Genomic DNA, 9782 nt, shown 5'->3' on the forward strand with positions numbered 1-9782 from the left:
TACTACTAATGTTACACAAACCTTTTAGAAATTAGCAAATAAGGAAACACTTCTGAACTCATTTTATGAGACCAGCATTCCCAAACACAAAATCTGAGAGACAATATTAAGTAGAATAGATGAAACTTTTGTTTTAAAGGAGCTGGAAGTAAATATTTCTGTAAGCAAATACTCTTCCCTGCCCCCCTCCCTCTAATGTATGGAAACTCAAATCTCTGTACCCGCAGGCTCACACTTTTCAACCTAGGTTGTCTTATTACAGCTATATGAAGGAATATTGTGGAAAGTTAGAGCTATTTAGGGCTTCCCAGGTTGCATTAGTGGTAAAGAACCAGATTGCCAATGCAGGAGATGTAAGAGACAAGGGTTTGATCCCTGGGTTGGGAAGATGCCCTGGAGAAGGGCATGACAACCCACTCCAGTATTCTTGCCTGGAAAATTCCATGGACAGAGGAGCCTTGCAGGCTACAGTCCATAGGGTCACAAAGAGTTGGACACAACTGAAGCAACTTAGCACGTGGAGCTATCTAGTTAATTAATGCTGTTTCTTGTTGTTGCTCTTCAGTCTCTAGGTCATGTCAGACTCTTTCTGACCCCATAGACTGCAGCATACCAGGCTTCACTGCCCTTCACTATCTCCTGGAGTTTGCTCAAACTCATGTTAATACTGTTTCTTAGCTTCTTCATTTATTACACTCTTTACAAAGCTTTATTTCTAGTACTTGGAAAGAAAAACAATAATTAAACTATAAATGATCTTATAGGAATATTGTAAAAACTCAGTTATGTCAATCAAATGACAATAGCAAAGGTTTTATGACAAAATAATAATGGAAAAATACAAGAAATAAATAATAACAGAAAAATAAAAACATAAAATAACTTGAATTATAACTATGTGCTCTGTGTACTGTATGAAGAAATATTGAAAGAAAAAGCATGCATAAATGAAAAAAATTATAGTATGAGTGGGATGATGATTGCTAATTTTTCCTGTTCTGTATTTTAAAGTTGCTTGACTGTTATAAAATGTTCATCATAATTATTGAAACAGAAAAATTAAGAACAAATTCACTTATATTTATTGTAAAAAGCAGGTATAAACAGGTGGGTACTGAGGATATTTCCTAGATGTTGGAACTTAATCAAAGTAATGCACGTGTATGTGTGTGGTTGTTCAGTTGTGTCTGACTCTTTGTGACCCTATGGACTATAGCCTGCCATGCTCCTCTGTCTGTAGGATTCTCCAGGCAGGAATACTGGAGCGGGTAGCCTTTCCTTTCTCCAGGGGATCTTCCCAACCCAGGAATCTAACCCACATTTCTTTTGTCTTCTGTATTGTAGGCGGGCTCTTAACCCACTGAGCCACTAGGGAAGGCTAATCAAATAAAGACTGTACTTAAAAGTCTTTTGTTGTTATATAAAACATCAAGACTAAATTAGTTTAAAACTGAATTCACCTAAGAAAAGAGTCAATTTGGAAAATAATCAATTATTGCTTGTCTGTATACTAAAATAGATCTTTCTGAGAATAATTTTATCTCACAGACATATGTTCTTTTATTTAAAAATGAACCTATAATAGAAAGAAGAAATTAATTAAAGTCATTTGTGAATTCATAAGAAATGAATGTATATCCAGTGAATGTTAATCTTCTGCTTGTTTGAGAGGTGTGCAAGTACACTTGTTAAAAATAATAAGATATAAGAATTTCTTTCATATTCTGATAGTTGAAAATTAATAATAATTTATGTAGCTGGCAAAAGTGTGCTCTTAGCTGAATATGAGTGTATAAATTTTTACATGCCAAATATCATTTCAAAAAGAATATGGTAGTGAATACCCTGTCTTCTGTACGCTCTAACTATTATAGGGTAGCTCTTGAGTAATGGGACTTAAGTGACTGGTTTATTAAACTGATGCAAAATTTCCCATGTATTTTAATAAAGGAATTCTCAAGGGTGAGTATATATTTGTCTAATAAATCCCATTGTGTCCTTTGGATTGTGTTTTTGAGAAAGTATTTTCTTCCTATTTCCTAGGAGAGCAACAAGAAAATAACCAGAATTTTTAAAGGAAAAAAAATCTCACTTAATATTAAATAAAATTTTTAAGTTAAACAAAGTATCACTATTTATAACTGCTATGAATAGGACTGCCATCTCTTTCATAGTCTATTTCTACCTTTAATTAGTTGTATAAACATGGGAAAGTCATTTTTATCAATCTGGACATCAGTTTCTTAAATTTTAATGAATTATAGATGGAGAAGAAAAAAAGACAGGTAAATATTTATATGACCTTGGGGCCATAGTCAGTGGGAGAAGCTTTTCTAAGCATGGCACAAATCTGGACTTTATGAAGGAAAAGTTTGAAAGGTTTTATTTTCTAAAGACCAAAGCCAAAATTTCTGCTTGATAAAACAAAAAAAACTTCATTATAAACAATGCCAAGTGGGGAATTCTCTGGTGGTGGTAGAGAAGACTCTTGAGAGTCCCTTGGACTGCAAGGAGATCCAACCAGTCCATCCTAAAGGAGATCAGTCCTGGATGTTCATTGGAAGGACTGATGCTGAAGCTGAAACTCCAATACTTTGCCCACCTGATGCAAAGAGCTGACTCACTGGGAAAGACCCTGATGCTGGAAAGATTGAAGGCAGGAGGAGAAGGGGACAACAGAGGATTTGATGGTTGGATGGCATCACTGACTTGATGGACATGGGTTTGGGTAGACTTCAGGAGTTGGTGATAGACAGAGAGACCTGGCGTGCTGCAATTCATAGGGTCCCAAAGAGTCGGACACAACTGAGCAAATGAATTGAACTGAACTCGTAGTCCAATGGTTAGGACTCTGAGCTTCCACTGCTTGGGGAATGGGTTAGATCCCTGGTTATGGAACTCAGATTCCACATGCAGTGTAGCCACAGAAAAAAAAGAAACCACACAAATGGCAGACAACCACTTGGGGAAATTATTTGCAGTATATATGCTGCTAAGCCACTTCAGTCATGTCTGACTCTGTGTGATCCCACAGACGGCAGCCACCAGGCTCCCCCATCCCTGGAATTCTCCAGACAAGAACACTGGAGTGGGTTGCCATTTCCTTCTCCAATGCATGAAAGTGAAAAGTGAAAGGGAAGTAACTCAGTCGTGTCCGACTCTTAGCGACTCCATGGACTGCAGCCTACCAGGCTCCTCCACCCATGGGATTTTCCAGGCAAAAGTACTGGAGTGGGGTGCCATTGCCTTCTCCAGCAGTATATATGATCATATACTAATATTCCCTATACATAAAGGACTTGAAAGAATTTATAAAATAAAGAGAAAAAAAAACCCTGTGAGCAAAATCACAGGTAATTGCCAAAAGGAAGAAATGTTAGTCTTCAATTAAAAAAAAAATGAAGTGACTCAACAAATGTAAGCTTTTATAAGTGTGATATCCTTGTTTCTTGTCAGTTGGTTATGACAAAGCAACATGGAATATCTAGTATGGTGAAATTTAAAAAATATGTTACTAGTTTGCTTTAGGGAAAGAGCTGCCTTATTTGTGAAAAGATCTTGGTAACTTATTTGGGATTGGCAGAGGAAAGAGAATTAGCTATGTCATTTTACTTAAGAAATGAACAGGGATTTGGGATCAGGTAGAGATAAGAAAAAATAGAGAATGGGGTAAAGCTCCTTTTAGAAGACTGAAGCTTGTATGGGGAGAAATGGCCAAAGTTCTTTTCTTAAAGTGAAAGTATTAATCACTCAGTCGTGTTCAGCTCTTTGTGACCCCATGGACTGTAGCCCACCAAGCTCCACTGTCCACGAAATTTTCCAGGCAAGAATACTGGAGTGGGTTGCCATTCCTTCTCCAGGGGAGCTTCCCGACCCAGGGACTGAACCCAGGTCTCCCACGCTACAGGCAGATTTTTTACCCTTTGAACCACCAGGGAAGTCAAATATTTAATTTTAAATTATTTGCTGTATGGTTCTTTGATGAATCTCTGACATCATCTCCTGAATTAGCAGTTTAAGTTGAGTAACATTAATGTCTTGCTTTTATCTGACGAAACTACTAGTTGCCATTAATAAAAGTGGACTCTGATTGAGTTAAGCAAAAAGGGATTTACTAAAAGGATAGTAGGCAGCTCAAGGAAGCACTAGGAGAGCTAGAGATTTAGACTTGGAAAAAACACTGAAATGATGCCTTAAGCCTGGTTCTGATAGGAAAACACAACTGTGGAGAGAGAGAGAGACTGAGTCTTGCCTTATTTTTAATGGTGCTAGATCCCAAGTTATGTACAAACTAGCACGTGTCCGATTGATTGTACACCCCTGCCTGAGAACCAAGGTAAGTTACAGAAGTGAACTGCTTTAATTCTTACAGTAAGAAATGGATTTTTCTCTTTATCAAGACTCACAAGTTCAGATTTCAAGTAACAGGTAAATGAGAAAAGGTCACCACAGGGGTGTTTGGAGGAAAATCAAGGAGAAGTAGCCATGCTCCATATTTGGGCTAACAGCTGGACATTGGTGAAGAATCAAATGCAAAAGACAGAAGTGAACTAACAAATTGAATGCAGCTATGTATGAAAAGGATTACAGAGCATATATATATATATGCGCTCTTGTATGTAAAAAATCCTAAGGAATCCACCAAAAAACCATGAGCACTAATAAATGTGTTAAGTAAGATTGCAGGATATAAGATCAATAAACAAAATTCAATTGTACTTATAAACACTTGCAAGAACAAATTGGAACAAAAGTAAGAAACAATTCCACTTGCAATAGCATCAAAAAGAATAAAATAAAAATAAATTTAACCAAAACCTCATACAACTATACACTGGACACTACAAAATATTACCTTAAAAAAATGAAAGAAGACCTGAATAAGCAGAAAGGCATCCCAGGTGTCAGACTGGAAGACTTACTATTATTAAGATGGCAATAGTACCTAAATTGATCTACAGTTTCAACCTGATCTCTATCAAGATTCCAGCTGCTTTTTTTTTTGCAGAAATTGATAAGATAATCCCAAAATTCATAAGAAAATTCAAGAGACTCAGATTAGCTGAAACAATCTTGAAAAAAAAGAACAAAGTTGAAGAACCCATACTTTCCAATTTCAAAACTTACTGTCATAATCAAGACATAAGATCCACTGACATTAGAGTAGACATATAGGTCAATGAAATAGAATTGAGAGTCTAAAAATAGACCTTCACATTTATGTCCCATGCTGTAATTAGTTGTGTCCCACTCTTTGAGACCCCATGCTAGGCTCCTCTGTCTATGGGATTCTCCAGGCTCCACTGGAATGGGTTGCCATTTTCTTCTCCAGGGGATCTTTCCTACCCAGGGAACAAACTTGTGTCTCCTGTATTGGCAGGTGGATTCTTTACCTACTGAGCCACCTGGGAAGCCTCACATTTATAGCCAATTGATTTTTGACAAAGCTGCATGATGATTTCATGAGGGACGGAAATCTTTTCACTAAATGATGTTAAAACAACCAGATATCCACATGTAAAAGCCTGAAGTTGCATAAGCACAAAATGTATGCATATACACATACAAAAATTAATGGATCAAAGACCTAAATGTATGAGCTAAAGTTGTTAAATTCTTAGAGTAGAACATACGCATAAATCTTTGTGATCTTCGATTAGGTAATGGTTTCTTAAATATGACATCAAAGCACAAATGACAAAAAAAATAGGATTTTAATTGGAGGCTAATTACTTTACAATATTGTGGTGGTTTTTGCCATAAATTGACATGAGTCAGCCATGAGTGTACATGTGTCCCCCTGTCCCGAACCCCACTCCCACCTCCCTCCCCATCCCATCTCTCTGGGTTGTCCCAGTGCACCAGCTTTGTGTGCCCCGCTACATGCATCAAACTTGGACTGGTCATTCATTTCACATACGGTAATATACATGTTTCAATGCTATTCTCTCAAATCATCCCACCCTTGCCTTCTCCCACAGAGTCCAAAAGTCTGTTCTTTACATCTGTGTCTCTTTTGCTGTATTGCATATAGGGTCGTCATTACCATCTGTCTAAATTCCATATATATGTGTTAATATACTGTATTGGTGTTTGACTTGACATTTTCACTTGGTTAAATCCCTGGTGGAGGAACCAAGATCCCACAAGGCTTCTGGAGCAGCCAAAAAAAAAAAAAAGAGAGAGAGAGATAGAAACAGATAAATTTAGATACCATCAAAATTAAACACATTTATGTTTCAAAGGATACCATCAAGAAAGTGAAGGTATATTCATAGAATGGAAGAACATATTTGCAAAGTATGTATCTGACATGGGACTTGTATCTAGAATATATAAAGAATTATTACAACTCAATAATTAAAAGAAAAATAGCCCAATTAAAAGTGGGTAAATGATCTGAGTAGACACTTCCCCAAAGTAAATACATAGATGATCAATAAACATATGAAAAGATGTTCAGCATCATTAGCTATCATAGAAAGGCAAATAAAATCACAATGAGATACAAATTCACAGTAGAATGGCTCTAATTAAAAACACAGAAAGTCTGTTCTCTATGTCTGTTTCTCTATTGCTGCCCTGAAATTAAATTCATCAGCACCATCTTTCTAGATTCCATATGTATGCATTAATATACTATACTTATGTTTCTCTTTCTGACTTACTTCACTAACTTCACCCTAACCAAAACCCTAACCCTAACCCTAACCTTAACATAGGCTCTAGGTTCGTCCACCTCATTAGAACTGACTCAAATGCATTCTTTTTTATGGCTGAGTATCAGTTCATGGGAAATAGATGGGCAAACAGTGGAAACAGTGTCAGACTTCATTTTTGGGGGCCCCAAAATCATTGCAGATGGTGACTGCAGCCATGAAATTAAAAGACGCTTACCCCTTGAAGGAAAAGTTATGACCAACCTAGATAGCATATTGAAAAGCAGAGACATTACTTTGCCAACAAAGGTCCGTCTAGTCAAGGCTATGGTTTTTCCATTGGTCATGTATGGATGTGAAAGTTGGACTGTGAAGAAAGCTGAGTGCCGAAGAATTGATGCTTTTGAACTGTGGTGTTGGAGAAGACTCTTGAGTGTCCCTTTGACTGCAAGGAGATCCAACCAGTCCTTTTTGAAGGAGATCAGCCCTGGGATTTCTTTAGAAGGAATGATGCTAAAGCTGAAACTCCAATACTGTGGCCACCTCATGCAAAGAGTTGACTCATTGGAAAAGACTCTGATGCTGGGAGGGATTGGGGGCAGGAGGAAAAGGGGATGACAGAGGATGAGATGGCTGGATGGCATCACTGACTCCATGGATGTGAGTCTGAGTGAACTCTGGGAGTTGGTGATGGACAGGGAGGCGTGGTGTGCTGCATTCATGGGGTCGCAAAGAGTCGGACATGACTGAACAACTGAACTGAACTGAATATTCTATTGCATCTATGTACCACAGCTTCTTTATCCATTCATCTGTTGATGGACATCTAGGTTGTTTCCATGTTCTAGATATTGCAAATAGTGCTGCAATGAACATTGTCTTTTTCAATTTTGGTTTCCTCAGGATACATGCCTAGCAGTAGGATTGCTGAGTAGAGAACAGACTTAGGGACCCTGGGGAAAGGAGGAGGGAGAGGGTGAGATGTATGGAGAGAGTAACATGGAAACTTACAATACCATATGTAAAATAAACAGCCAATGGAAATTTGCCATATGACTCTGGGAACTCAAACAGGGGCTCTGTAATAATCTTCTAGACTGATGCAGAGGGAGATGGGGAAAAGGTTCAGAAAAGAGGGGACATGGGTATACTTATGGCTGATTCTTGTTGATGTTTGACAGAAAACAACAAAATTCTGTAAAGCAATTATCCTTCAATTAACAAATAAATTTTAAAAATCCACAAAACCAAAAAAAAAAAAAAAAGAAAAAACCCCCTCAGACCCCCCGCCTCAGCCCTACTAAATCCAATGCATATTATTTCCAAATATGGATTTAAATTTTGCCTCACATTTATATCTCTAAACTGTACAAATAAAAATGAAATAAGGAGTTTTTTCCTTTAAAAAATAACAAAAAATTACAAGTGTTGAGTGTGCAGAAGTTGGAACCCTTGTACACCAATGAGATTACATTCTTGGAACTTTCAGAATATGGAGCAGGGTGGGGAGACCTCCAGATTTACCCCAGGACATGAAACACAAGTTTTAAGACAATTTTATCTACTTCCAATTAAGAGCTACTTCCAAGCATTAAGATTACATTGCTGTTGGTGAGTATGTGAGGGAACTGGCACTCCCATGTCTTGTTGGTATGTGAATAAATTGGTGCAGTGTGTGAAGATTTTAAAATGCATACCCTTTAACATAGTGAACTCACTCCAAAAGATGATTGCATAAAGATGTTCATCAGCACTTTCATAATATTGAAAATAGGAAATACTCTATGTCCATCTACAAACAAAGCTTTTTAACCGCAGCCAACTCAGTCCCCTTCTTACAATAAATATTTTATAACACTCCCTTTATAGTCCTGAAATGAAAGTCACAGATACCTACAACAAAATATACCTAATATAAAAGAGAAAGAAGAGAAAGTAATTTGCAATAAAATAATATGTATTTCAATGTGTAAATATTCAAGACACAAAACATACTCTAGAGGGCAGTACCATCCAGTTAACACTACAGAAAACTTGTTAAATAATTTATGTAGATCAGATTCATTGACAAATTGACTCAAAAAGCAGATTGTAAAATTACATAGGTCATTTTATTTATGTGAATACATATAAGATCTAAAAAGAGGCTCACTGGGATGTTAATGATTTGACAAGAATTGTCCCTAATAATGAGATTTGTAAGGATTTTTCCCTCATGAATTTGTATATTTGAAACTTCTTGTCTGTGCAAAAATTTAAATTTATGGTAAGCCCCAATGGGAGATAACAACACAGTTACCAAGGGTTCTGGAATCAGAGCATATCATTTGCAGGAGAGCTTATATACCTTTTGTATTTAGAATAGTTTCTTGACTTTTCCCAGAGAGTTGCCAAAGAAGTCGAGGGGCAGGTCCTGGAACTTGAATAGCTGTGGCCACCTTCTGGTCTCCAGGCAATCATTGTGGTTAACTAGTAACACCCAGGCAGGAAGGTGGTGTGGTCTTGTGCTGTGAGGACATCCACATTCCTGGTACTTTCTATAGAAGTGAGCTGTGTTATCTGTTCTTCTTCCATAAACGTATGAACACCAACTTGTCCTGAAGTCCCTACCACGTCCGGGCCCCTACCACTTCCAGGCTTCTCCTTGCTTCTGTTGGTAGAATCATGCGAAGTACTTTGCTATTTAAGATCAAGTGAGGCCCAGACTTGGACTACTTAAAGGTATTTGATGGGATACAGCCCTGCTGCTGCTAAGTCACTTCAGTCGTGTCTGACTCTGTGCGACCCCATAGACGGCAGCCCACTAGGCTCCCCCATCCCTGGGATCCTCCAGGCAAGAACACTGGAGTGGGTTGCCATTTCCTTCTCCAATGCATGAAAGTGAAAAGTGAAAATGAAGTCGCTCAGTTGTGTCCGACTCTTAACGACCCCACGGACTGCAGCCCGCCAGGCTCCTCCATCCATGGGATTTTCCAGCCCTAGCTCCCGCTAACTCATGAGATGAAAAACCATATAAGGGGGAAAGATAGGGAGAGGGGAAATTAAGAGGTCTGGAAAAAGAGACATTTCATACTCATGAAAGCAGTATGAAATATGGAGATCTTTGTTTCACGTTTCTGCCCA

The sequence above is a fragment of the Bos taurus genome, chromosome 5 (genome assembly GCF_002263795.3).
Source record: "Bos taurus isolate L1 Dominette 01449 registration number 42190680 breed Hereford chromosome 5, ARS-UCD2.0, whole genome shotgun sequence".
Classification (NCBI taxonomy): Eukaryota; Metazoa; Chordata; class Mammalia; order Artiodactyla; family Bovidae; genus Bos; species Bos taurus.